At 37.1% G+C, this 27064-nt stretch overlaps 1 protein-coding gene across 2 annotated transcripts in view; it reads right to left on the bottom strand.

Moving 5' to 3' along the window:
• The window catches only part of LOC145992203 (glucose dehydrogenase [FAD, quinone]), a 51186-nt gene that overhangs the window by 9273 nt on the left and 14849 nt on the right, over window positions 1-27064 (bottom strand). Inside the window, exon 1 of one of the 2 annotated variants that reach the window (XM_083128532.1) lies at window positions 7843-7977. The exons of the other annotated variant lie outside the window; for it this stretch is intronic. The gene's annotated coding sequence lies outside the window, so the exon portion shown is untranslated. Of the gene's footprint in view, window positions 1-7842; window positions 7978-27064 lie in introns of those variants that run through there. 2 annotated transcript variants of the gene reach the window in all.

Below are 27064 nucleotides of genomic sequence, written 5' to 3'. Positions count from 1 at the left end.
ATCTGGAAAGAAATATCGTGGGGATAAGACACCCCTGGCACCCCTAGGGGTATGGGTGGAAAGGAGGTGACATGAATAGTCGCTAAGATGAATAGTGACACTCCAAATTCCGTTCAACTCCCAAGTTCTTGATCTATCAGAATGGGGGGTGAGAGGGGAGTGAAAAATAAAATTTCAAAAATGACCTACATTAGTGTCGAATCCATAGTCTTCGGAGTCGATAAGTTAATTGGTGACATTCACGATCGCATTTAATCCCAAATATCTTTATTCTTTGACATTGGGATGAATAAATACGCGGGCAACGCCAGGTAATTCGCTAGTATAATATATGTATTAAACAGCCGTGCATAATATCTCATTTCATGACCTAAATTGATGCATTTCTCTGTGTATTTTCACACGCCAAATATGTATCGATTTGTTTTTTTTACTTCGCTTTTCGGACACTTTTTGCTAATCGCGACGATGAGCTTCAGTGGTATAGTAGAAGTGATCAAGGGACACTCACAAATAACATCCATGCTCAGGGCGGGATTCGAATCTTGACGCGCTGTGCGAACCACTCCGCCCGGCACTACATAAGTATCATTTACAGTTTAAGCATACAGAAACCATGGCACGATGGTTTCTACTCTTTTCACTAGATTAAACCTTACATGGCACAGTGTAACAATGGCTGTTATCTTTAATTGCACAAAGAAAGCGTTCAGTCAATATTGAAGTCAAAACCCTTCTAGCACTTTTTTCTGGGTCTTGATCGTTAGTGGCCGTTTGGGTCGTTGGAGGAGAAAGAACAAAGAATAACAAAGGAAGGAGGAAGCCTTTCTAAAATATCTACAGGAATCGCTCTTTTGTCGGGCGCACGAAACAAATATTTACAATGTTAACATTTGCCAGGAGCAGTCGCTTCGAAAAATTTCACTTCCTTTTTCCTAAGAACCTCCCCTCCCATTTCGCAAGCAATTACGGCTTGGAAAGCGCCTTTCGGGGATTTCTTCTTACCCTTTCGGGAAACAAGATCCCACGTACCCAGTTGAACCTGCGTTTCGGAAATTAGGTTTGCCGTGGACGCAAATGAATGAATGAAATGTTCCTGTTCTTCTCGTAGTGAAATTCCGTTTCCTTGACTTCCATCCATTGGTTCTGGTAATGGCTGTGTTCTTGTCTCTGGTTACTTCGCTTGTCTCTGGTGTGTTGGTCCTAAGAAGGGCCGACGTAAGTTTTGGTCCTTAGAAGGGCTGACTTGTAATTTTGGTCCTGTGAAGGGCCGTTTTGCTATGACAATCATGTTTTTATTTTTAGCTTGTGTCTGTATTGCCTTGTCGCTTGTCTGTCTAGATGAGTCCTGCTTCTGATGATCGTGAAGAGGGTCTCAATGATGATCTGTAGCTTGGCAATACTGTCATCTGTGCGTTGAAGTTTGTCTGGCTTTCTTGATGGTTGTCATGAGTCTTGTGTCTTGGAGCTTCTTCATTAGCCATTGGATGATTTGAGCTGTTTCTTCTTTGTCTGGAATTTTTAGTAGTTGTGTGTAAGTCGTTGTTCTCTCAGGGTTCGGGTTTGGATGAGAGATGTTGTTGTTCTTTCTTCTCTTCTGTTCTTGAGGAGAAGTTTGGTCGTGGTTGTCTCGTTTGCTGGACTCACTGGAACATTCTGCATCCCCTGTAGTTTGCTGAGTGGTTCTCCCCACAGTTGCAGCATCTTGCGGGGAGTTGTTTGTCTTTTTTCGGGCAGCTACCTCGCGGTGGTTTGCTGCACACTTGACGCATCTCGGCTGGGCTCTGCATCTTCCCTGCGGGTGCCAGATCCAAGAGTAAGCTCGCAAACTTTTGTATGCTCTGGTTTTCATCATCTTTCTGTTGGGGCCGAGTGGTTAGCACAGCACGGTACGACGTCAGAGTTCCCGGGTTCGAATCCTTTCCTGGGCATGGGTGTTCTTTGTGGGCGTCCCTTCATCATATCATCCTCATCGTCGCTTTTTGTCAGAAAAACGACATAAAATAACCCAATTTATCCATCAGCCAATAAAAAATATATGTTTTGCATATGTCACATTTTATGTAAAAAATATGTACTCTAAATTGAATATACAAGTTTATAACATTGCTCAAAATATGTAAAAATACATTATAAACGTGTATATCGTTCCTAATATCATAATTCGGCGATATTTGTAATTCTTGCTTGGCTACATACAAAGGAAGCATATGTAATTATATTAATACCCAATCTCTATAGCCGCTGTGGTCTAGTCGGAAGGGTCTCCCCGATGGCGTAGTGGTAACGTCGTCGCCTTGTAATCAAGGGGTCCCGGGTTCGAATCACGGCTCGGATGTGGATGTTTGTGTTCGTTTGTCCTGATGAAAATGAGAATTGAAAGAAATTGGCATGTACGAATTTGATGTGTATGAAAGGCTGCCGTGTCTTTGTTTATTTTTTTAAAAAAGAGTCTGTAGGGCGTCTGACTTCCACGCAGGAAACCCGGGTTCGATTCCCGGTGTGAGTGATCTATGGTCGGAATTTTTCCGGCCTTGTTACTGCATAAAGCGTCTCTGGTGCTCACTCAGCCTCATATCAATGGGTACGTGGGGGCAACCCTGGATTATAGACGGCCGGAACGTGGTGCTGATCACATCAGAGATCGAGAATGTGCGGTGCCCTACCCCAACATCCCCTAAATGTGCCTGCACGGGGAACACTACCTTACACAATCTCCCCAATGGCCTAGTGGTGACGTCGTCGCTCTTGTAATCAAGGGGTCCCGGGTTGGACACCCGGTGGAGGCGCATAGTGGTTCGGATCCCACTTTAATCCCGATTAGTTCGTTTCTTTGAGAAGAGTGGTACACTTTCACCCTCTGTGAGAAAGTTTCTTAGTGTATCCTCGCCTTTTTAATGTCACAACCTTACAGTTTCATCTCTTTCAAGGGGCTCTTTGCACACCTTTTTTTTAACTCTGATGTAACTGGGTTTTTCCCGGTTCATATTGAAAGATGCAAAACGGCCGATCGTGCGTATACCCCCCAAAATTATAATTTATCATCATTATCACCACCTATCTGTGCAAAAGATGGACGTAATAAGCTCAAACTAAATCGTTCATTTCCAGAAAAAAATAATGAAGACTACTCATTATGTTTGACGTCACAGAGTGATGCGAATCTGTAATGCTCCAATACCCGAAACCTTGACCGTCATGTACTCAAGGTCTGGCGTGATCTTGCCTGTTGCTTGCAGTTGCCGTATCGAGGCCAGCGGCTCGCTGCGTTTTCCCGGAATTTGGGTCGCTATCCGGTAGGTGCATGACCAACCCGCCCGGGGGTAAGAAAATGGAAGATATCTGCCGAGTCAACAATCGGAGACGAGTATGCTTTTTTTATATCATTATTTCTCACGTGACTGGCTCCTCTTTCGGGAAGTACGATTAATATATTCCTTCCGCCAAGCACGTATGTAGAAATACAGGGTGAGTCAAAAGAAATAGACAGATTAAACGCGTTATAAATCGAAAACTGTTTGTTGTATCAGGAAGCATTTAGTACTATCTTACAGAGAAAGTCTTCAAGTTTACGACCTCCACTTTTCGTTTGTTTTCGTGACGTCAGTCGAGCAATATGGCCACTAGTCAGGCAGAAAATGCTTTGTGTGTGCTTGAATTTGCAAAATCAAGTTATGTTACCATCGCACAGCATCGTTTTAGAGCACGGCATGGCAAACAACCACCGACAAGGCAGTCCATCTATGTTTGGACCAAGAAACTTATAGAAAATGTTAACATGTACATGCTGGGAGAAGTGGACTATCCCATTGATATCTGTCGTATTACAAAAGGGCCCCACACAAGACATTTTCAACTTAGCCATGTAAACTTCAAGACATAATCTTCCAACCATGCCTCCCCGATGGCGCAGTGGTAGCGTCATCGCCTTGTAATCAAGGGCTCCCGGGTTCGATACCAGGTGGAGACACACAATGGGCTTAAAACACCAACTCAATCAATCTTCCAACCATGTAAGTACATTTTAGTCATGTTTTTAAAACTCTTGTTTCTGTGAATCTTTGGAACTGTCAATTTTTTCAGGCTCACCTTGTATATTTCGGGGGTGGTCCGAACCTAGTGTCTCAAAATTAATAATATTAATTAAACTCTACTAATTAATTAATGTCCCGAACCGTAACCGAGTTGGCTAAGGCGTCATGCTCTGTGGTCTGGCTACGGGACGTGCGCAGGTTCGAGTCTTCTGTGGGGAATAGTAATAACTTTTCTCCTGAGATTTTGGCCTGTGTATGGGACAGGTGGCAGGAAATTGGGGAAGCTATGATTGTAACTTGGTCATGGAATGGGCACTGCTACTGGAAAAACAATAAAGTACAGGAGAACATGAATGTCTCCCCATGTTGCAAGTGGAAGCGGTTTTGTATGAATCCCATGTATTGCTTATGGACAAACAACTTCAACTTCCGGCTATTCAAATGGAAGTTTAGGCTTTTCCCAACACAAACAAAATCTTCAACCTGTCCTCTTTCCGGTCATGTTCTTTACTACGCCATCGGAAGCGTGATATTCCCAAGAGAGCAATTACAATAATTCTCCCATAAGCGTAACGTTAAGTTTTCACCACCTCCTACAAATAACCATCCAGTGCTCAGACCTCTCTTTCTCCAGTTCATCTCAGGGAAATGTTGGTGGGGGAGGAGCTGTTTCGTGTCCTCGCGTCTGGCTGGACATGAAAACTGTTCCTCGTGCCCTTAAAGTGCACGTAAACAGAAGTTTCGATCAACAATTACACGCACTGGTGCATTTTCTTTTTTGCATATACGTCGATGAGAGAAATTGGCTTCTGAACACCCCCACCACCTATTCTTCATGCGAGAAACCATCTTAAATGGTATGGTCTCACTATTTCAAGGGGCAGTTATTGGTTTAAAGTATCTTTCAACCACATTTCTTTGGCTGATTTTCTTTTTAAGCAACCTGAATACTTCCAAGCCATCCTTTCCTCTACTTTATGCACCCCTGTTCACATAAAGTGGCACATTATATGAGGTTGGACAGTTGAAGTATATAACACTTTATCTAAACAGGAGTGTACCACTCAATGCCTTTCTCCGATCGTCCACCAATGTCTCCACGGACGTCCTAGTCTCTTATTTTAAGTACCCGTGTCTTGTGGATACCAGGTGTACACTTGAGGAATGCAACGTTCGACTAGTACTTGACTGCAGCTCACCAAGTGCTGGTATCTTTAAATTTAAACACTTCGATTCTGCGCGCAAGTGTTGTTTGCATTTCGAGAAAGCTGGCGAGTGCACACCTTGAGAATACTTTTCAAGAGTTATTGCAGTGTTATTTTATGTTGCATACATACATACTAACAATCTATGACAGTAGCTACTTGGACACTTAACTTACTTTCAACAGCGTTAAAATTGTTAACAGAAATTTGGTTCACAGAAAGCAGTAGCTCATTGTTAATATTGTTAGTGGGATATTAAAATTTTTCAAAGCTTGTTTAATTATTATATTTTTTATTTCTTTTATTGGAATTATTTTAACAAGTTGTAATTTACATGCATTTTTATTGTTAGAATCATCCTACAATAGCTGAATATGGTTGTGAGCTATGGAGCATCAGCTCTTGGTCGCATGTTAAAGAATGAGTCAATTATGAGACTATTTGCCAGATAAACTGTGCATCAAAGTTGTTATGTATCACATAAATATGAGGAATGGTTGAACTATCTTAATTTACACTGAGTAAAGGAAGTTATTTGTAAATTAAATACTTTAATGAATTTGATTCAGTGATTTGGTTTTTTTTACTTCACTTTTCTGCCACTTTTGGCTAATTGCCAAGATGAGAATGATTGATGATATGATGAAATTGATGCAGGAACACGTACAAAGAACAGCCATGCCCAATACTCTCATCAAGAATGATTTATGTATTTATTTATCTACCTTCAACAGAGACACATCTCCAATTACAGAAGGCAGTATTATAATATTACATTTGCATTTACAACTTGTACGCATACACACTGACTGTCTTAGAGACATTGCCTTTAAGGTTCCTAAATATAACACTAGACAAAAATCCCTTATCTCGGTAATGTGTAATAATGGTGATGGATTGATAAAAACTTTGACAGAAAATTTTAAATGATAATATTTTGAGAGCAAATTGTATAAATTATGCCATTCCTGTATTCAGCACTAAGGATCAATAGATCAGGATAAGGTATTATTATTATAGTGTAATTATTGTAACCGACCTCCGTGCTGGACTAGTGAGCACAACACGTTTCGACACCACGAGTCCCGAGTTCGATTCCTGCCCTAGATATGGGTGTCCTTTGTGTCTTCATCAATTTAATCATAATCATCACTCATCTTCACCCAAAGTGACAGAAAAGCGAAGTAAAATAAACCAAATCAATTATTGTAATCAGCATTATAATTGTATTGTAGGAAATATGTTCGAAATTGTACTCCCTGCATTAGATAAAAATAAGAAATATTTTCGTCAATTTATATTTTTAAGTTTATTTCCTTAAATTATGGCATCCGAAAATTATGTGGTGATTAATTTCAAAATAATTATTAAATCACATTTCGATCCCTTATTGTGGAATGACATCTACTACAATGAGCTTCAGATACGAATGTCGCACATTTTGATCATCTGCTGCGTTCAGTCCATTGGATGAGAAAAATATGAAGGAATGGAAGATATTTTACAAGATTCTTTCGAGTTCGTTTTGATATTAATCATCCCTGTGAGCTCTCGTTGTTGCAAACATTTTTTATACAGTTAAAATGAAATTTAGTCTTCAGTGACATCTAAAATTATGGGCGGGATGCAAGAACAAGCCGGAATTAATTCCTTTTTCAGGTCTGTGGTTTTTCATACGGCGTGAAATCCCACGAGTGGTTGTCTAACTGAACTTCAGATGTTCTGGTTGATCACCCAACCGTAGAGCGTTACAGGAGAATTCCATGTTGAATAGCTCTTCGAAATTCCAAATTTTCTTCATATTTTCTGAGCAACACTGGCTTGGTAAATTCGTTCGTTTTAGGCACAAAACAACTCGTTCAAAAATTCCGTATTGATTTTTAAAAGTGTGCTTGTAACCCTTAAAATTTCACATTTTCTCTAAAAATTGCCCTTCTCCCTCTATTTTTTAAATTTTCTTCAAGAAATCACTTTTTACCCCTCTTAATATTTCTCTAAAAGTTTCCGTTTTTCTCTAAATATCACTTGTCTTTCTCTAGAATTTGCATTGCTTTTAATTAAAGGGTTATTTAGAAGGGAATAGCTCAGGTAACGTAGTTTTGGGGGTAATGAACTAGAACTGTTTGCACCCTGCATCTCTTGCTAGAATATGATAATATTTATGCATATTCTGTAGTAGGTAAATATATGAATCTCTTGCTGAAATGTGGCAATATTCATGCATGTTGTAAGCAAATATGCATGAATATTATTGTCATATTCTAGCAAGAAATGCAGATAGTGCAGATAGTTTTTGTTGATTACCTCCAAATTATGTTTTCTGACTTATGCCCTTCTTCCAGCTAACCCCTCATACGAGGGTCGGTCAATTAATACCGCTACTGAAAAGAATGCTTGAAAATGTACAGAAAGTTATCAGAAGGAGCAAAATAAATTGGGTGGTTTTAAAGGAACTAAGAAATTGTTAATGATAAAAACAGTCCCGAGAAAAAGAGGCCAGGTTCTTAAATTAAAATAAATTGATGAGGTATGAAATGCAAGATCGGAATGCCTGGAGGGTGCAATACAGACCCTATCTATTGGGAAAATAACAACAAATGTACCTCACAACTGTGGTTCACCAAATTTGTCTCGCACATGTAAAAACAGAAAACTGGAAATTACAAACTTCTCGTAAAATGTAACAGTAACTAAGGCTCTGTCCGAAAGGCTTGAAGTATAGTCTTGTCGGAAGTGACGTCACCTAGTGCAGTTCGAAAGCGCCAATTAAACGAGCAATCGAGAGCGTAGCATGGAGAACGCATCGTTGCAGGCTTGAATAGTTGAGTCGTGCACTCGTTGTTCATTTGTTTGAAATCACTGAAGTCGAAATTCAGCCAGATGTTGGTTTTGTTCTATTGTGTGCATATTAAGTATAAGAACATTTTAAAATGCTATGTGATTTCTATGGTGAAAAACAAGTGCACAAAGCGCGGGCAAAATAGTTTTATGTACTGATCATATTTGTCGCCGCAGTTGTAGTGCAATTCGCAATTTCACTTCAAGTCCAAGGCTTAAAGACTAAACTGCGAGACCATTCTCGGGTGATGTTCGATTCAAATACGGTCTTACATCTTTCGGACACGGTCTTATAACTATAAGCCCGTGGCCATATTGTAATGAAGATAAATTTCATTTCGACGATCATAACCCTTTCCGTTGTTGCGCCCGATACGTAGTACTACAATTGAAATACTACCTCGTGTTGTTGTTAAGTTGGAATTTCTTGCCTGCGTCATTTTGGCATGTCTTCAAGACGGCCCACGCTTCCGTGATTGGCACGCGCCACATTTGTATTTTTCCTCCTTGTACCTGCCAACACTGTTGCGAATGTTCAAAGCTGACCTAGGCCAACTCTCTCGCGCTGTGATTTCACGCCTGGTGCAGATTCGTGCCGCGAGGAGCTGTTAACCTTGCATGCATTTCAGTCTTTTCTTCGCTGCCATTTTCGTTCGTGAGGATATTGAGCAGTTTACTTACAACTGTCAGACACTGTTATCGTTTATTATTCCAAGTGGTGCCATGGACATCTTTAGAAGTATATTCCGAAGGTTTTGAAACGTTTGTTTCTTTAGTATTATTATAACTGTGCAGATGGTAAAAGAAAGATATAGGCTTTTAAATACTACCTATATTTGAACATTTAAATATTCAGTGTATATTTCTTTCAATTTAAAATATCCTTCACAGTATACTATACCACAACGTGCAACTCTTATAACACAAGACCAAGTAAAAACAAGGTTACTTATATTGGCCCTATGAAAGTGTATAAGCATAACAAACGTCATTGAAGAAGTATTTGTAATGTAATTGTATAATGTCCATAGTAATGCATGCAATATTTAATCACTACAATTAGGCTCGGCCTGTTTGGGCTCTATAATAGTTACTAAATTGTGTAATTAATTTCAGATTGATTCAAAGGACATCTATTGAACAAGTACTGTGATGTTTGTTCAAATTCATTTTGCATGTAGGTAGGCTATTCTGAAATGAACCTAGTGTTTTAAGTGGGGTTCAAACAACTGTAATGAGTCCTCTGTGGGAATGGAACACAGCTCACAGATTTCAAGGCGATAATGCTGTTCAGTTGTTTGGTCGTACATCTGTAAATTATTGGGGTTAATGATGACCTACTTCCCGATGAACACGTTCTTACCTGACGAATATATAAATTAAACTATTTAAAAGTGTATGACAAGGTTCAAAAACAACTCGAAGTAATTCTAATAAAAAGCAGGAATACTATAATCAAAGTAGAGTCTAAAAATGTTCCTAATAAACAAAAATCTAGTGAAATCTTGAAATGTGAATGTGTAGAGTTTATGGGATATTACATTCAGATGTAAATTGAATTGATTTGGTTTATTTTACTTTTCATTTCTCCCAACAGGGAACGTTGTAATAAGACGAATAGATGTAAGTGCAAACAATGATATTTTCTTGAACCTTCAAAAGAAGAGTTATAAAAATAATTAAAAAATGCAGAACAAAATATTCCCTTCACAATGGGCAAACGCCGAAACATTTATAAGAACTTTGCATAATGTGCACTTAACAGAAGAATCAGATCATGACGAGGTGTCACTGACTTGTAACACCGAGTGTAACTCGCAAAGAGTTGTTCTGTAAGAGGTAGATCATTATCGAAAGGAGATTTTTATCATCGCCAAATAACCGTTAATGTAATAGTGTATTATTTCTGTCTTCTTAATTGGAATGCTGCAGATGTTCTTTGTGGACTGTAACTGCCGTGTCCATCCGGACAGGCTTCGTAGCACGTTACGCTAACCACTCCGCCGCAATGGCGTGCAGGTTGGGTCGGTGTGGCCCGCTTCATCATTCGAGCAGATGTTTAAAGAAATCATACCTGTTCGTTCCGAGATGTTAAAGTAAGAAGAAAATTTCGAGTGCCCGCAACTTAATTATCATTGATTTTCTTGTCCATCATAAAATGCGATACCAGACCAGTCATTCGAGGTATCTATAGCATCTGTGACAATTTCAGTTCAAATATTTTTCATTTCATCTGTGCCCCGCCCGCATAATTTCCATCTTGTCCCCCATCACCACCATCTTTCTACCCTGGTCCTCTGACTTTCCACCTTTCTCCAATAAAAACATGACTATGTTGTATGTTATTGTCATAGGACGTGTTAATTTTATTGTAGTTGTGTGTGTTTGTTTAATACCTATATAATGGCATCAAAATAACAGCAATCTCTTAGCATAAATTGCTACATGGTTTTGCAATATACTATGTGGCCGCGATGGCTCAGTCTGTCGACCTCTGTGGCGGAGTGGTTAGCAGAGCGCGCTACAAAGCCAGGGGTTCCGGGTTCGAGTCCCGGGTAAGGCATGGGTATTTGTGTTTGTCCATATGATAAGAAACTGAGAAACTGTAACAATTGAAAAGTGAGAAAAAGTGTGAATGGTGAGGGATACCTCCGTGTAGGGGGTATTTCCTTTTTTTTAAAAAAAAAAAAAAGTCGGTAACGCGTCTGACTACCATGCTAAAGGTCCTGGGTTCGAACCCCGGCCGGTTCAAATCCGGGATCTTTTCTAACATTGGAAGCGGCCCCGGCGCCCACCCAGCGTCGAATAACATTAGTACCTGGGGGAAACCCTGGGGGGTAAAGGCGGTCAGGGGCGTGATGCTGATCACATCACCCCCACTCACGGCCGGATCAAGAAAGTGTGAGGCGTTACCCCCACACCCCCTATACGCCTTCATGGCGTGGTGCTTTACTTTACTTTACTCTTTTTTTTTTTTGCAATATACTTATTATGTTATTCAGTAGTAACTTGCATAATTCTTGTCAACAAAAAATGCAGCTGTTTTTTAAATAAACAGCCACACACCGGGCGGAGGTGCATAGTTCGGATCCCACTTTAAACTAAATATCCAGTCCCGATTAGCATTCCTATGCATAAAGAGGATCTACAAATTACGAACAAATAGCAACGCTTTTGTAATGAGAAATAAGTTTTTGGTTCTAATCAAAGAGGAGGCCTCTTAGCGCCCAGGATAGTTGCCCTTGAACCCCCCCTCTCAATTAATATAAGGAAATATCAAAATGAAAGCTACATTAAATATAATTCCCCTCCTAACAAGTAGATATAAAATAGGACGTGTAACATTTCATTACAAGTAACTATTTAATCGAATATCCAAAATATGTGTCACGTTTACTTTAAATTTAATGTTTTTGGTCCCCCATATTTCGAGAAAAGGAATATTCAATTCGAATAAGTTACATAAGAATTAATAGCCCCTGGGAACTTGTAAATGTTTAATCTGTTTTAAAGAGTTTGTTTAATAGCGGCCTTAAGACCCCTCTACACCAAATTTCTAATTGAAAATATTAGTGGGGACGACTCCCCCTCCCTCAGCAGCCCGTGCGCACGCCTATGTTCATTGCTACTGAAAGGCGGTTGAAATGAATTATGAATTTACCTGCAAATATGTCCTTCGGTACACTTCGGCCAGGGCGAACTTGTCCTTTTGCACTTTTCATTGTTGTCAGCGGCGAAAAACAATCCTTTCTGTGAAGTCCAAACGGGTGGATCGAATCGAAGAAAACGTCGCGCGCGTTTGGTAGCCCGAAGTGCTATCGTCGCACTGTGACCGTGCAATGCATAACTGTCTGTCTTCCGCTGTCACTTTCTAGGCAAATGGAATGGTAGGCAGTCCGTACCCACTTTCCAAGAGGCCGTGTGTTCTTCAAGAGATGCCAGCGACCCACATCTTGTCTGTTTGCTCTTTTACGCTGGGCGACATGTCTCCTTGCACGTAACTGTGGTCCCCACCGGTTGATCTTCCCCTTCCCTAACCAGGAAACAAAAAGACACGTTTTTTTTAAACTCGAAAATTAAATATATCTTTTTCGCAAGCTTGCCTTCACTTGAATGTCGTGATTGTGAAAATTGAAAGTGCTCTCCGGTTGCAAGATGGATTTACCAAATTCTGATGTTTTGAAACAAGAACCCCAGTTAGGCCTCCACTTTTGGTAATTGGACGCGCTCACCTTGCGAAATGTACTATCGAGTCATATTTGGACACTCATCAATAGGTCCTGCCAGAATGAATATGTAATTGCATATGTTTTTGTTTTTCCTGTTAACATCTTCAGATCAAATCAGTGAAATAATGGCGTTACATGCACAATAGGGCCTTTGAAACTTCATATATTTACATATTTTACTCCATAAGTCTACATATTTACACATTATATGGCATTTTCATTTATTCACAATTTGAGGACACACCATAACAATTGTTCAAGTTTAAATATGCAGCAATTACTTCGTGCGAAGTGGAAATATGTTAATAATTTAGCATGATGGATAAAAACCACGATTTTTATTTTAAAAATAAATTTTCATTATTTTTTATTTCAATAAGATTATTTTATTTAAATCGATTTTTTCATTTAAAAAAAACGACGCTTATAATTGATTGCATGGTTTTTGGCACTATACATAGAATAGATACATGTTTTTATAGAAAGGCTTGTTCTAGTAAACGACCCTGTAAAATATTTGAACAGTTTGATTAAAGTAAATAAAAAATTATATGTAAATTTAAATTTTTCTGTTTCTGATACTGTACATATGAATCTACTATGGAAATGTTTGTTGAATGTGTTAATGAAACTATAATAATTTCAGTAACTTTCCTTCCAATGAAAACATAATATTCTGGATGTATTATATAATTGTAATTTAAAATATTTTTATAGTCTTTGTAGCTGAATTTTGGCAATTTTTTAAATGATAGTTTGCCATATTTACAGTTTAATGATAATATCACTATCTACGGTTTAACATGATTAGTATTTTGTATATTTTTCTGCACAAAATGTTTGCTATTTTTGGTCATAAAAAATGTTGAATTTTAAATCAAGAGAAATGTAATTGTGTTTACAGTTTACATATTACGTTTCCTTTCGTATGAGCTTCACAGCATCAGTACATATACTTTGTTTCCTTTCTTTTTCTTTCTTAGAGCCTAATAAACACCATTAAATGATTGCGAGATTAATGTACTTTCACCAAAAGTGATTCTGATATCTTCAAAATCTTTATGTACATTATTCTATAAGTTATTTATTTAAAGTGATTTAAATCATTGATATTTAATATTTAAAAAAAAATCACTAGATTTAAGTCTTGGTTTATATTGCGGTTTGAATTACTTTATTATATTTGAGATATGCTTCTGTTGGTTTGTCTGACTTGTGAAATTTGTTTCAAGAAAATAGGACGGAAATGCTGGTAATATAATGTTTCTGATTATTTATTTTAATACAATTTTTATTTTTAATGCACAGATTCATATATATTACAACCTCGTTAACCCGGACTAATGGGGAAGGGGGTAAGTTGACCGGCTTAACGAAAGTCCGAATTAACTGAAATAACCTAAAAGAACAGTAGAAAGTGAATTAAAACTCCGTTTATAGCAACAAAACACGTTTATTATGGGTATTTAAAGGGCATAGGCGTGAATACACTATAAAGTACAGAACAAAGTCTGCGGGAAATAGAACGTCAGTGGTTGACTGCCTTTTCTTTGGGAAGTTCTCTTGTTGACTTCTAGATACATTTAAAACCTTGTATTCTGTTTTGTTTTTGTTTTTTCCTTCTGCCTGTCCGGATTAAGCGAAGTCCGGTTTATCAGCGTCCGGATTAACGAGGTTTTACTGTATGTACATATTTTATTGTTTGTAGTCCATAATTATCGGTACCTTTGTCATCATCACGGGAATATTTCCGTTGGTCTAAAACAGGCCACAGGTTTTGAGTTCCATTTAATTTTTATTTTATTTTTGTTATTTAGCGTCAGTTTTCTGCCACTTTTGGCTAATCGCGACGATGAGGATGACTTATTCCCAGGCCGGGGATTCGAACCCGGGACTCATGACGCAGTAGCGCGTGTTGCTAACCACACCGCCACGGAGGTCGACGCTAGGTTCGAATCTGGCACCTGCATTCCCTAATCCATTCGCTTCCGTTTATGCTATAATTTACATCGGTGAATCGTGAAGAAAATTAACAGCCTACACTTGTTATTGGTGTGTTTCACCTAAGTCACAAACTGTTGCATTGTGGCTTCGAGCAGCCATGATTGAGGCCAGTTCAAGCGGGCGGGCGGGAGATACTAACACAGACATTCGTGATTTAAAACAAACGTGCAGTTGGTGCAGATATAACGAACGCTGCGTAGTGGATGTTTCCTTGTACGACAAATAAGATTGGCCGCAAACATGGCGGCTGTGCGCATCCTGACGTCACATCAAACTCTCCTATAAAGGATAAAATTCTTAAAACATTTGTTTCCGTAAAACATTCCTTTCTTCGTTGAGAGATTTGGTCATGTGCGGTTGAATACAGCAGGGACTTTGTTTCTGATCTGATGGGAGAACTCCGGACAAAACCACAAGTCTGAAGTGTCGCCATTAAATATTGTTTACTTCCTGCTTAATGGGAAGCACCTTCGCTGTCATTGGCGCAATTTCTGAGACCGAAAGTGTGAGCTGTTGACCCTAACGGTACAAAATGAAAGTTATTCCAAAATTAGCAGGTGAAATTCACATCAACTGATCTACGTTGTGGGCATTCCCGTCTGTGTGAGGGGGTTGATGCAAGGGATATTACGCCAATCTCAAAACAAGGTATCCATCTCTGACGAGATTTTGTGCCTGAGGATGGTGCCGAGACGAAATCGTATCGTCAGTTTGATTTGATTTCTGTTCTTTGGCGTCGCTTTTTTCCCTATTTTGGCTAAACGCGACGATGAAGATGAGTGATGATATGGTGACATTGACGAAGGGAGACTCACAAAGAACAACCATGCCTAGGCCAGGATTCGAACCCAGGACCCCTGGTATCGTAGCGCGCTGTGCAGAGATCGGCTCGTATCGTCAAATTTAGAAGATTTTCTCGGTCTCGTGTCGTGGAGAAATACTAGTCTGGAGCTCATCTCAGTATCGTCTCCAATTTGTTGATAAAAAGGTGTAAAAGATTACTTATTAAAAAAAACAAATTATAAACAGCCGTCACTTAGTTGCTTAAGTCTGGCTGGCACGAGATGGGCAATACAGTTTTCCGATTATGTTCCTCTATCTGTGGTACAGCCGAAGCGTGGTACTGATTACATCACCTCCAGTCAGTATTGCCTCAACCAGAAAGCACAATTTTCCTTTTAAAGGTCAAAAATTTTCCTTTTTGATGTAAATTTCCTTTCATCTTAGAACATTTGGAATTGCCAGTATAAAACTTCATTATTATTATTTTTTTATGCCTCGTACTAATAATACAATTATTACTGCTACCAGTATATGGTTACTATCTCACAGAAAACAGCACTTCAAGGAAATATGATTTATTAAATGCATGAAAATGAAGATAGAATGGTACACTTTGCAAAAAAATATACTACATTCAGTGTGTGTGCCTTAAGCGAGTTTTTGGGCGGGGTGTGTTCGCACCTGCTCATATTCTGTCTCTCAGTGTGAGGCATTCCTGCCGCCTGCGATAATTAGATTACCAGCGGCTGCAGCACTTCCGGTTGTGCTCGCAATAGCTAGGATTTCAGCGAGAGCCCTCATTGAGATGCGAGAGAAATCTCTCCTTTTGTAAAACAACGAAGGTTCGAGAATTGCGGTGGCTTAAGCTTTAGCGTGTTATGGGGACAGTGTAACACTTTTGTCCCATTCTTCGTTCCTCAGTTCCTTTGAATGTGCGATTTCGCCTCCACGTTGTGCAACGTTCACCTACGTGTACTGTTAAATAAAAAAGGAAAGGTTCTGCCTGAATAAAAACGTACGCTTCTAGAGTTTTGTTCAGAAAACCATGTTTGTCATTCGTTACAGTACGTAGGATTCAGTAATGGAGTCGTGGGCTTCTAAAAATACGATACAAATTAATGCTTGCTGATGTCCACTTACACAATGATGGTTTTCTTCGCGAGGAGTAGATGGGAAAATACTTTAGACCTAACAATAGACCTTTTAATTGACATTAATGGCTTTTTTATTCATTTTCGAGGGGTGACGCTATTGTTAATTAATCTAGCGCCACGTGGCGACACGTGTCGTGGGTGGAGGAGGAGATGAGTCATCGATGACTCATGCACACGTGTGAGTTTGAAATTAATGGTTTTCCATTAGTGCACAAAAGACACTATTATGTATTCCGTTTTTGACCTAAGCTAACCTTTTGTTGTATATTATATATGCGTTTCTGCCGGATATGAGTCACAGATGATTTATACAGACGTTGGAGTTTGGAATTAATGGTTTTTCCATTAAGGTACAAAAGACACTATTGTGGAGTTCGTTTTCGGACTATTCTAACACTATTGTTGTATATTATATATGCGTTTCTGCCGGATATGAGTCATGGGTGCTTTATGCACACGTGGGAACTTGGAATTAATGGTTTTTCCATTAATGTACAAACGCCATTTTGGCGTCGGTGGTGAGTCATATTTGGTATAATTAAGGATCCGGATTTACCCGAATTCAACCGGTGTCGACGCGTTCGATCGGAGGTAGAAGATATTATAACACATGTTCGCTTTAAAGGCGAAGAAATTGAACGATGTATCCTATATGCAAACGAAGTATGCGAGCGGAATCCATGTTAATAATATTAACCTGTTACGGAAGAACCTGTTATGTGGTTGCATTCATCGGCACCCCCAAACCGCGCGCGTTCATGGATACGCGTGGGGAAGAAAGGGTCGCCATTGTTACGGTCCCCTTCGCTTGGTCTTCTTCCGAAGTTGAATGGAAGGCAAGTGTCGCCAAATTTTTACACACGAGTATTGATTTTCTTTGAGGTTCCAATTTTATTTGGTGGAAGTAATCTACGCGGTATTTCTGCCGCCTTTCGTAACATTGCAAAGACTATTTGACCAAAACCGTAAGGAACTTGGCTGAACTAAGAACATTCAGTTCCAGTATCTACAAGTTAAAGTGGATGCCAGCCACTATTTGCCCTTATTTCGGGGTTGCGAACCACGGACCATTTGATTATTGCCTTATATACATCAGGATTCACGTAAAATTGACCAGATGTTTTTACTGTTAGGGACAATATTTCGCATTTTTTGTGTATTTTTACTCAGAAAACGCTATTTGAACGATTCAAGCAAGAGTTCGCATGGCAATTTAGACACACAAACTGTGTTTCTTCAACTTTAGCTGAAATTTAGGTTTATTTTTTACTCTATTATCACAATTTCTTCTATTCAGGCAACATTTTTTATTAAATTTTGGACTCACAGAGACATTTTTCAACTTTTAACTTGATATTTTAAAAGTTTATTTCAATTTTTTTACTCTAATATCACAATTTCTTCTATTCAGGCAACATTTTTTATTAAATTTTGGACTCACAGAGACATTTTTCAACTTTTAACTTGATATTTTAAAAGTTTATTTCCATTTTTTTACTCTAATATCACAATTTCTTCTATTCAGGCAACATTTTTTATTAAATTTTGGACTCACAAAGACATTTTTCAACTTTTAACTTGTTATTTTAAAAGTTTATTTCCATTTTTACTCTAATATCACAATTTCATCTATTCTGGCAGGAGTGTTTATTCCAGTTTAGACTTGCAAAGATAATTTTTTCAACTTCTTTTATTAATTTTTCTATTTATTGCCTTTTGTATCTTATATTTATTAATTCTTAACTTTGAGTTTTGTTCTTTATTTAAAAAATTTCTCTAATCACTAAGGAAGAAGTACTTTTAAGTAAAACTGTACCCACAAACTTTATTATTACTATTATTATTAGTATTATTATTATTGTTGTTGTTTTTGTTTTGATGTAGTTGTTGAATTTTGTTGTTGTTGTTAGGGTTTATTGACTTCCACTACGCTATTTTTGGTTTGCTTCGTAGGAAAGTTTGCTTATTTTAGAGTTTCCTAGGTATTTTCTTACTGTTAGGGTAGGTAAAGTTTCCTAAATATATGAGTAGGGTTCCATATATTTTTGTTCTTGCATGTTTTTCATATGATGTGATCACCACAACTCTCCAAGGGCTTTTACTGCATGTTTCCATTTTTATTGAGGCTTAGTGATTCCTAGAGCCACTTTATGCATGAGAGAAAGCTTGAAAATTTTGATCTCAGATAGCCGTCAACCTTATGTCAGAGTATTTTCGAGTATATTTTAGTCTTATTATGGCCCACTAGAATATCACGGCTTGCTTTTTTTTTTTAAGTATGTTGCGCAGTTATTGTATTTTTGCTTTTGCTTTCTAGATAAACTGTATGAAATGTTTAATATTTGTACTTTTTGCACTTATAAGAGGCCAAACTTTTACTGTAACTAAAATTATTATGTCTCTAGGCACTGAAACCCCTTTACCAAGAGTACTATAACTGCATGTTTATTAATATTGTTTCTTTCGTCCCTCAAATATATCAATTTAACAATATAATGACTAATCACAGGACAAGTCGATGTTAGCAGATGACTACGTGGCTCTTAAGTCCACCTGCCAAACTTTTCTTACCATGCTATTTACCCTTATAGTCTTTTATACGGGGTACGTTTCAAGTACTATTGAATTTTTGAGTGTTTGATTAACACCAGGGGTTATTTGTATCTGTTATGCTTTATTATTTGAGGCTTCTTTTTTTATTCTACAATCACTATATGTCCCTGAGAACTAAATTTCCACTGACTGAAGCTTAAAGCTTACGCTCTGCAGCATGTTGAATGGTTAAGCACTGGTCAATATGAATTTTACAGAGGCTAGTAGGAGGCATAGGAACACACGCCAGAGCATTATTAGCGTGCAAGAAGCACTTTCAGGGAGTACTACGAGGAAACGAAGTTGATTTTTTTGAGTGCTTTACCACTTACACAGCCAATATTTGCTATTTCAAGTAACTACATGTACCAGAACATTTTACAGCCCAACACTAACTAGACTTCAATTTATACTATATTAGGGGCTAAATGTAGCAAGAACACTGATTGTACATATTTTTGAGAATCCAACTATATCAGGATTTTTTCTGTGTAAGTATATTTTTATTGATTACTAACTTTAACAGACCAATCAGGAAGACAACAAAATTCACTAAACTTAGTACTATAGTGTAGGTGATTGCATGAAAAGTAGAAATTATAACATCCACAAGATTTCGCTTTTTTTGCTTTTGTGACTAATCGTGACGCGGAGGATGAATGGATGGCCAAAAATCTTAAGGACTGGATGTATTTTACCACTACAGACGCCTATGTAGAAACACTAGAGTACTGTTAGCTTTCAAAATTGAGGATATACTGTACTGTTTCTTAAATATTTTGTACTTGGCACGTTACAGTTATATCCATTTCAGGACAAATATTGCTAAAACTCTCAAATTTACTGGTACAAGTTGATATTTCTGCTATCAGAGGAATTAACAACCCTATTTTACAAACAAACGGTATTGTTTACACTTTATTTACTTCAATCTGAGACTAATATTTTACAGTAATTGAATCATTCAGCCCTAGTCAATACTTTACTGCATCAGAAAGTTTGTTATTAATCTAATAAGTATGCTATTTTGTGATATTCTAATGCAAACGTTGTTTAATTCACTGGTTATAATGCAAACTTTTGCACAAATTCGATATATTCACTACCTTCAAACCAAACAATTGTACTTATTTAGCGCATTTCATTTATATTTCTTGTAATTAACTTATGTTTCTTATAATTAACAAACTAAACTAATTACTTGGGCATGTTAAAAACCTTATTTTTTACTATTTCCTATTCTATCAGGTTCTATATTGCTGTTTTTATCAATTATGTAAGACCACACTCTGGTAAATGCACATAGAGTATTAGTAATCCCAAAGTGGTGTTTTTGGTGTCCAAGTTCAGATGAGAGTCTGCTATGTGCCTTTTGCAGGGGATTGCATGTGAAGTGTATGCATATTGAGCATTAGTGAGTGTGTAGGCTTCCAAGTTTTGCTGTTATTTTCCTATAATTCTGCGAGACTGTAGAGAGTTCTCCCTTTTCAACCAGTTTTCTTTCATTGATTGGATACTTTTTGGGAACTTAGCAGTTTTTTATGTTATGAAGCAGATTGTTGTAGAATATTTTGCATGGTCTTTTGTGATATTGAGTGCCTGCTGTAACGGAAGTAAGTATCTTTCCTTCTTGTGTTGATGTTCTCGTGTAGGTTTCCTATTTTCGGTCAAGTTGCAGTAGGGAACTTAACAGTTTTTTATGTTATGAAGCAGATTGTTGTAGAATATTTTGCATGGTCTTTTGTGATATTGAGTGGGTGCTGTAATGGTAGTAAGTATCTTTCCTTTTTGTGTTGATGTTCTTGTGTAGGTTTCCTATTTTCTGTCAAGTTGCAGTACTTAGAATAATCGCTATTGTCTTATTGATCTACGAAGCTCCTTTGAATAATCATTTGCATGTGACCCTATACTCCACGCTGTACTTTGTTCTGGGAGCTATCTTTTGAAGCCTTGGCATTCTGCTAGTACAGTATTATTATCGTAGAGGTAAATTAGTTCGTGAAAATATGTATTTTTCTGATTAACTATAGTCGCTTAGTTGTTCTAGCAGGTATAAGTAGTTACTGCTGATGTTGTTAATTTTCTATTCGCAGGGGCTATGTATGATGTAGCGTATTTGTGTTGGCTGTCCCTTTTATGCCTATGTTGTTGAGTTTCTCCATAAGCATGTCCTGTATTACTCTATTCTATGCCTTGTTGCTGCTAGATATCTGAGGTATGTTGCTGGTTCATATCTGATGTAGCTTGTTTGACTATCTATTATTTTTGCTATGGCTGTGGCTATTGATGTCCCTTTCTGAATTCCATGTTGGTTTCTGTTTATCCTTGTTGCTGCTTGTTATCTGAGTTAGGTTGTTTGACTTCAGGACTATCCTTTTTTAACTTTATTGTTGATTGCTGTTTTCTGTCTTGTAATATTATTTACTATAGTAACAAAATTATTTTCCTTCCATCCCAAGGAGAAGTTCTGTTGCTCAGAATAATAAATGTTGGATGGAAGAAAAATAATTTTGTTACTATAGTAAATAATATTACAAGACACAAAACAAATAGATTCAGTAAACAAATAAAAACAAATAAGGAAATAAACAAAACAGCAATCAACAATAAAGTTAAAAAAGGATAGTCCTGAAGTCAAACAACCTAACTCAGATAACAAGCAGCAACAAGGATAAACAGAAACCAACATGGAATTCAGAAAGGGACATCAATAGCCACAGCCATAGCAAAAATAATAGATAGTCAAACAAGCTAGCTCAGATATGAACCAGCAACATACCTCAGATATCTAGCAGCAACAAGGCATAGAATAGAGTAAAACAGGACATGCTTATGGAGAAACTCAACAACATAGGAATAAAAGGGACAGCCAACACAAATACGCTACATCATACATAGCCCCTGCGAATAGAAAATTAACAACATCAGCAGTAACTACTTATACCTGCTAGAACAACTAAGCGACTATAGTTAATCAGAAAAATACATATTTTCACGAACTAATTTACCTCTACGATAATAATACTGTACTAGCAGAATGCCAAGGCTTCAAAAGATAGCTCCCAGAACAAAGTACAGCGTGGAGTATAGGGTCACATGCAAATGATTATTCAAAGGAGCTTCGTAGATCAATAAGACAATAGCGATTATTCTAAGTACTGCAACTTGACAGAAAATAGGAAACCTACACAAGAACATCAACACAAAAAGGAAAGATACTTACTACCATTACAGCACCCACTCAATATCACAAAAGACCATGCAAAATATTCTACAACAATCTGCTTCATAACATAAAAAACTGTTAAGTTCCCTACTGCAACTTGACCGAAAATAGGAAACCTACACGAGAACATCAACACAAGAAGGAAAGATACTTACTTCCGTTACAGCAGGCACTCAATATCACAAAAGACCATGCAAAATATTCTACAACAATCTGCTTCATAACATAAAAAACTGCTAAGTTCCCAAAAAGTATCCAATCAATGAAAGAAAACTGGTTGAAAAGGGAGAACTCTCTACAGTCTCGCAGAATTATAGGAAAATAACAGCAAAACTTGGAAGCCTACACACTCACTAATGCTCAATATGCATACACTTCACATGCAATCCCCTGCAAAAGGCACATAGCAGACTCTCATCTGAACTTGGACACCAAAAACACCACTTTGGGATTACTAATACTCTATGTGCATTTACCAGAGTGTGGTCTTACATAATTGATAAAAACAGCAATATAGAACCTGATAGAATAGGAAATAGTAAAAAATAAGGTTTTTAACATGCCCAAGTAATTAGTTTAGTTTGTTAATTATAAGAAACATAAGTTAATTACAAGAAATATAAATGAAATGCGCTAAATAAGTACAATTGTTTGGTTTGAAGGTAGTGAATATATCGAATTTGTGCAAAAGTTTGCATTATAACCAGTGAATTAAACAACGTTTGCATTAGAATATCACAAAATAGCATACTTATTAGATTAATAACAAACTTTCTGATGCAGTAAAGTATTGACTAGGGCTGAATGATTCAATTACTGTAAAATATTAGTCTCAGATTGAAGTAAATAAAGTGTAAACAATACCGTTTGTTTGTAAAATAGGGTTGTTAATTCCTCTGATAGCAGAAATATCAACTTGTACCAGTAAATTTGAGAGTTTTAGCAATATTTGTCCTGAAATGGATATAACTGTAACGTGCCAAGTACAAAATATTTAAGAAACAGTACAGTATATCCTCAATTTTGAAAGCTAACAGTACTCTAGTGTTTCTACATAGGCGTCTGTAGTGGTAAAATACATCCAGTCCTTAAGATTTTTGGCCATCCATTCATCCTCCGCGTCACGATTAGTCACAAAAGCAAAAAAAGCGAAATCTTGTGGATGTTATAATTTCTACTTTTCATGCAATCACCTACACTATAGTACTAAGTTTAGTGAATTTTGTTGTCTTCCTGATTGGTCTGTTAAAGTTAGTAATCAATAAAAATATACTTACATAGAAAAAATCCTGATATAGTTGGATTCTCAAAAATATGTACAATCAGTGTTCTTGCTACATTTAGCCCCTAATATAGTATAAATTGAAGTCTAGTTAGTGTTGGGCTGTAAAATGTTCTGGTACATGTAGTTACTTGAAATAGCAAATATTGGCTGTGTAAGTGGTAAAGCACTCAAAAAAATCAACTTCGTTTCCTCGTAGTACTCCCTGAAAGTGCTTCTTGCACGCTAATAATGCTCTGGCGTGTGTTCCTATGCCTCCTACTAGCCTCTGTAAAATTCATATTGACCAGTGCTTAACCATTCAACATGCTGCAGAGCGTAAGCTTTAAGCTTCAGTCAGTGGAAATTTAGTTCTCAGGGACATATAGTGATTGTAGAATAAAAAAAGAAGCCTCAAATAATAAAGCATAACAGATACAAATAACCCCTGGTGTTAATCAAACACTCAAAAATTCAATAGTACTTGAAACGTACCCCGAATAAAAGACTATAAGGGTAAATAGCATGGTAAGAAAAGTTTGGCAGGTGGACTTAAGAGCCACGTAGTCATCTGCTAACATCGACTTGTCCTGTGATTAGTCATTATATTGTTAAATTGATATATTTGAGGGATGAAAGAAACAATATTAATAAACATGCAGTTATAGTACTCTTGGTAAAGGGGTTTCAGTGCCTAGAGACATAATAATTTTAGTTACAGTAAAAGTTTGGCCTCTTATAAGTGCAAAAAGTACAAATATTAAACATTTCATACAGTTTATCTAGAAAGCAAAAGCAAAAATACAATAACTGCGCAACATACTTAAAAAAAAAAAGCAAGCCGTGATATTCTAGTGGGCCATAATAAGACTAAAATATACTCGAAAATACTCTGACATAAGGTTGACGGCTATCTGAGATCAAAATTTTCAAGCTTTCTCTCATGCATAAAGTGGCTCTAGGAATCACTAAGCCTCAATAAAAATGGAAACATGCAGTAAAAGCCCTTGGAGAGTTGTGGTGATCACATCATATGAAAAACATGCAAGAACAAAAATATATGGAACCCTACTCATATATTTAGGAAACTTTACCTACCCTAACAGTAAGAAAATACCTAGGAAACTCTAAAATAAGCAAACTTTCCTACGAAGCAAACCAAAAATAGCGTAGTGGAAGTCAATAAACCCTAACAACAACAACAAAATTCAACAACTACATCAAAACAAAAACAACAACAATAATAATAATACTAATAATAATAGTAATAATAAAGTTTGTGGGTACAGTTTTACTTAAAAGTACTTCTTCCTTAGTGATTAGAGAAATTTTTTAAATAAAGAACAAAACTCAAAGTTAAGAATTAATAAATATAAGATACAAAAGGCAATAAATAGAAAAATTAATAAAAGAAGTTGAAAAAATTATCTTTGCAAGTCTAAACTGGAATAAACACTCCTGCCAGAATAGATGAAATTGTGATATTAGAGTAAAAATGGAAATAAACTTTTAAAATAACAAGTTAAAAGTTGAAAAATGTCTTTGTGAGTCCAAAATTTAATAAAAAATGTTGCCTGAATAGAAGAAATTGTGATATTAGAGTAAAAAAATGGAAATAAACTTTTAAAATATCAAGTTAAAAGTTGAAAAATGTCTCTGTGAGTCCAAAATTTAATAAAAAATGTTGCCTGAATAGAAGAAATTGTGATATTAGAGTAAAAAAATGGAAATAAACTTTTAAAATATCAAGTTAAAAGTTGAAAAATGTCTCTGTGAGTCCAAAATTTAATAAAAAATGTTGCCTGAATAGAAGAAATTGTGATAATAGAGTAAAAAATAAACCTAAATTTCAGCTAAAGTTGAAGAAACACAGTTTGTGTGTCTAAATTGCCATGCGAACTCTTGCTTGAATCGTTCAAATAGCGTTTTCTGAGTAAAAATACACAAAAAATGCGAAATATTGTCCCTAACAGTAAAAACATCTGGTCAATTTTACGTGAATCCTGATGTATATAAGGCAATAATCAAATGGTCCGTGGTTCGCAACCCCGAAATAAGGGCAAATAGTGGCTGGCATCCACTTTAACTTGTAGATACTGGAACTGAATGTTCTTAGTTCAGCCAAATTCCTTACGGTTTTGGTCAAATAGTCTTTGCAATGTTACGAAAGGCGGCAGAAATACCGCGTAGATTACTTCCACCAAATAAAATTGGAACCTCAAAGAAAATCAATACTCGTGTGTAAAAATTTGGCGACACTTGCCTTCCATTCAACTTCGGAAGAAGACCAAGCGAAGGGGACCGTAACAATGGCGACCCTTTCTTCCCCACGCGTATCCATGAACGCGCGCGGTTTGGGGGTGCCGATGAATGCAACCACATAACAGGTTCTTCCGTAACAGGTTAATATTATTAACATGGATTCCGCTCGCATACTTCGTTTGCATATAGGATACATCGTTCAATTTCTTCGCCTTTAAAGCGAACATGTGTTATAATATCTTCTACCTCCGATCGAACGCGTCGACACCGGTTGAATTCGGGTAAATCCGGATCCTTAATTATACCAAATATGACTCACCACCGACGCCAAAATGGCGTTTGTACATTAATGGAAAAACCATTAATTCCAAGTTCCCACGTGTGCATAAAGCACCCATGACTCATATCCGGCAGAAACGCATATATAATATACAACAATAGTGTTAGAATAGTCCGAAAACGAACTCCACAATAGTGTCTTTTGTACCTTAATGGAAAAACCATTAATTCCAAACTCCAACGTCTGTATAAATCATCTGTGACTCATATCCGGCAGAAACGCATATATAATATACAACAAAAGGTTAGCTTAGGTCAAAAACGGAATACATAATAGTGTCTTTTGTGCACTAATGGAAAACCATTAATTTCAAACTCACACGTGTGCATGAGTCATCGATGACTCATCTCCTCCTCCACCCACGACACGTGTCGCCACGTGGCGCTAGATTAATTAACAATAGCGTCACCCCTCGAAAATGAATAAAAAAGCCATTAATGTCAATTAAAAGGTCTATTGTTAGGTCTAAAGTATTTTCCCATCTACTGCGAGGTATTTTCAATAAATTTCTACTTTATATCGACTTGGACCGTTTGCTATTTTGGAAAAGCTTCATAGCTTTCGGGATCGGATCTTTGTGTCGTGCCGAAAATCTGAAGTGTGTCCAAGAGCGCGGACTGCAGAGAAAACAACTAATCACGCGGCTGACCCGCCATCTACATCCAGGCACCGAACTCACAATCTATTGCCCCTTCAAATGATTGGCTACCATTGTTGAATCCATCTACTTTCCTCGGGGGAGATGTCACAGAACAAATTGTAACAGTAATATAAACTATACTAATGTTTTTAAATAGCCGTTTATCCCTAACACGTATTTAAATGAAATGTAAATTTCGATAAGACTGCACAAGACCATGCCTCAGAAAACTGTTGACTGACTAACCGTTAAGATAGCTATAACAAGTTGAAATTTGTTACAAAAATAGAAGCTTACATTACATCAGCCCTGCCGCTCTGCACGTATCCATTGTTGAGTTTCATTGAAATGGAATTTTATTATGTATTACTAGTTATCAGTTATGAAAACGGACGATAATTTAAATTCGTTCATTATTTTGACTTTTAATTGTGAATAGGACTGAAACAGTGCTTATTATTATGAAAAAAAGAACAGAAAAAGCCTGTTCTACGTT

This window comes from Lepisma saccharinum, chromosome 9 (genome assembly GCF_977018435.1).
Source record: "Lepisma saccharinum chromosome 9, izLepSacc3.1, whole genome shotgun sequence".
NCBI lineage: Eukaryota > Metazoa > Arthropoda > Insecta > Zygentoma > Lepismatidae > Lepisma > Lepisma saccharinum.
The sequence above is the reverse complement of the archived record's forward strand: the minus strand, read 5'-3'. Positions and strand labels throughout refer to the sequence as shown.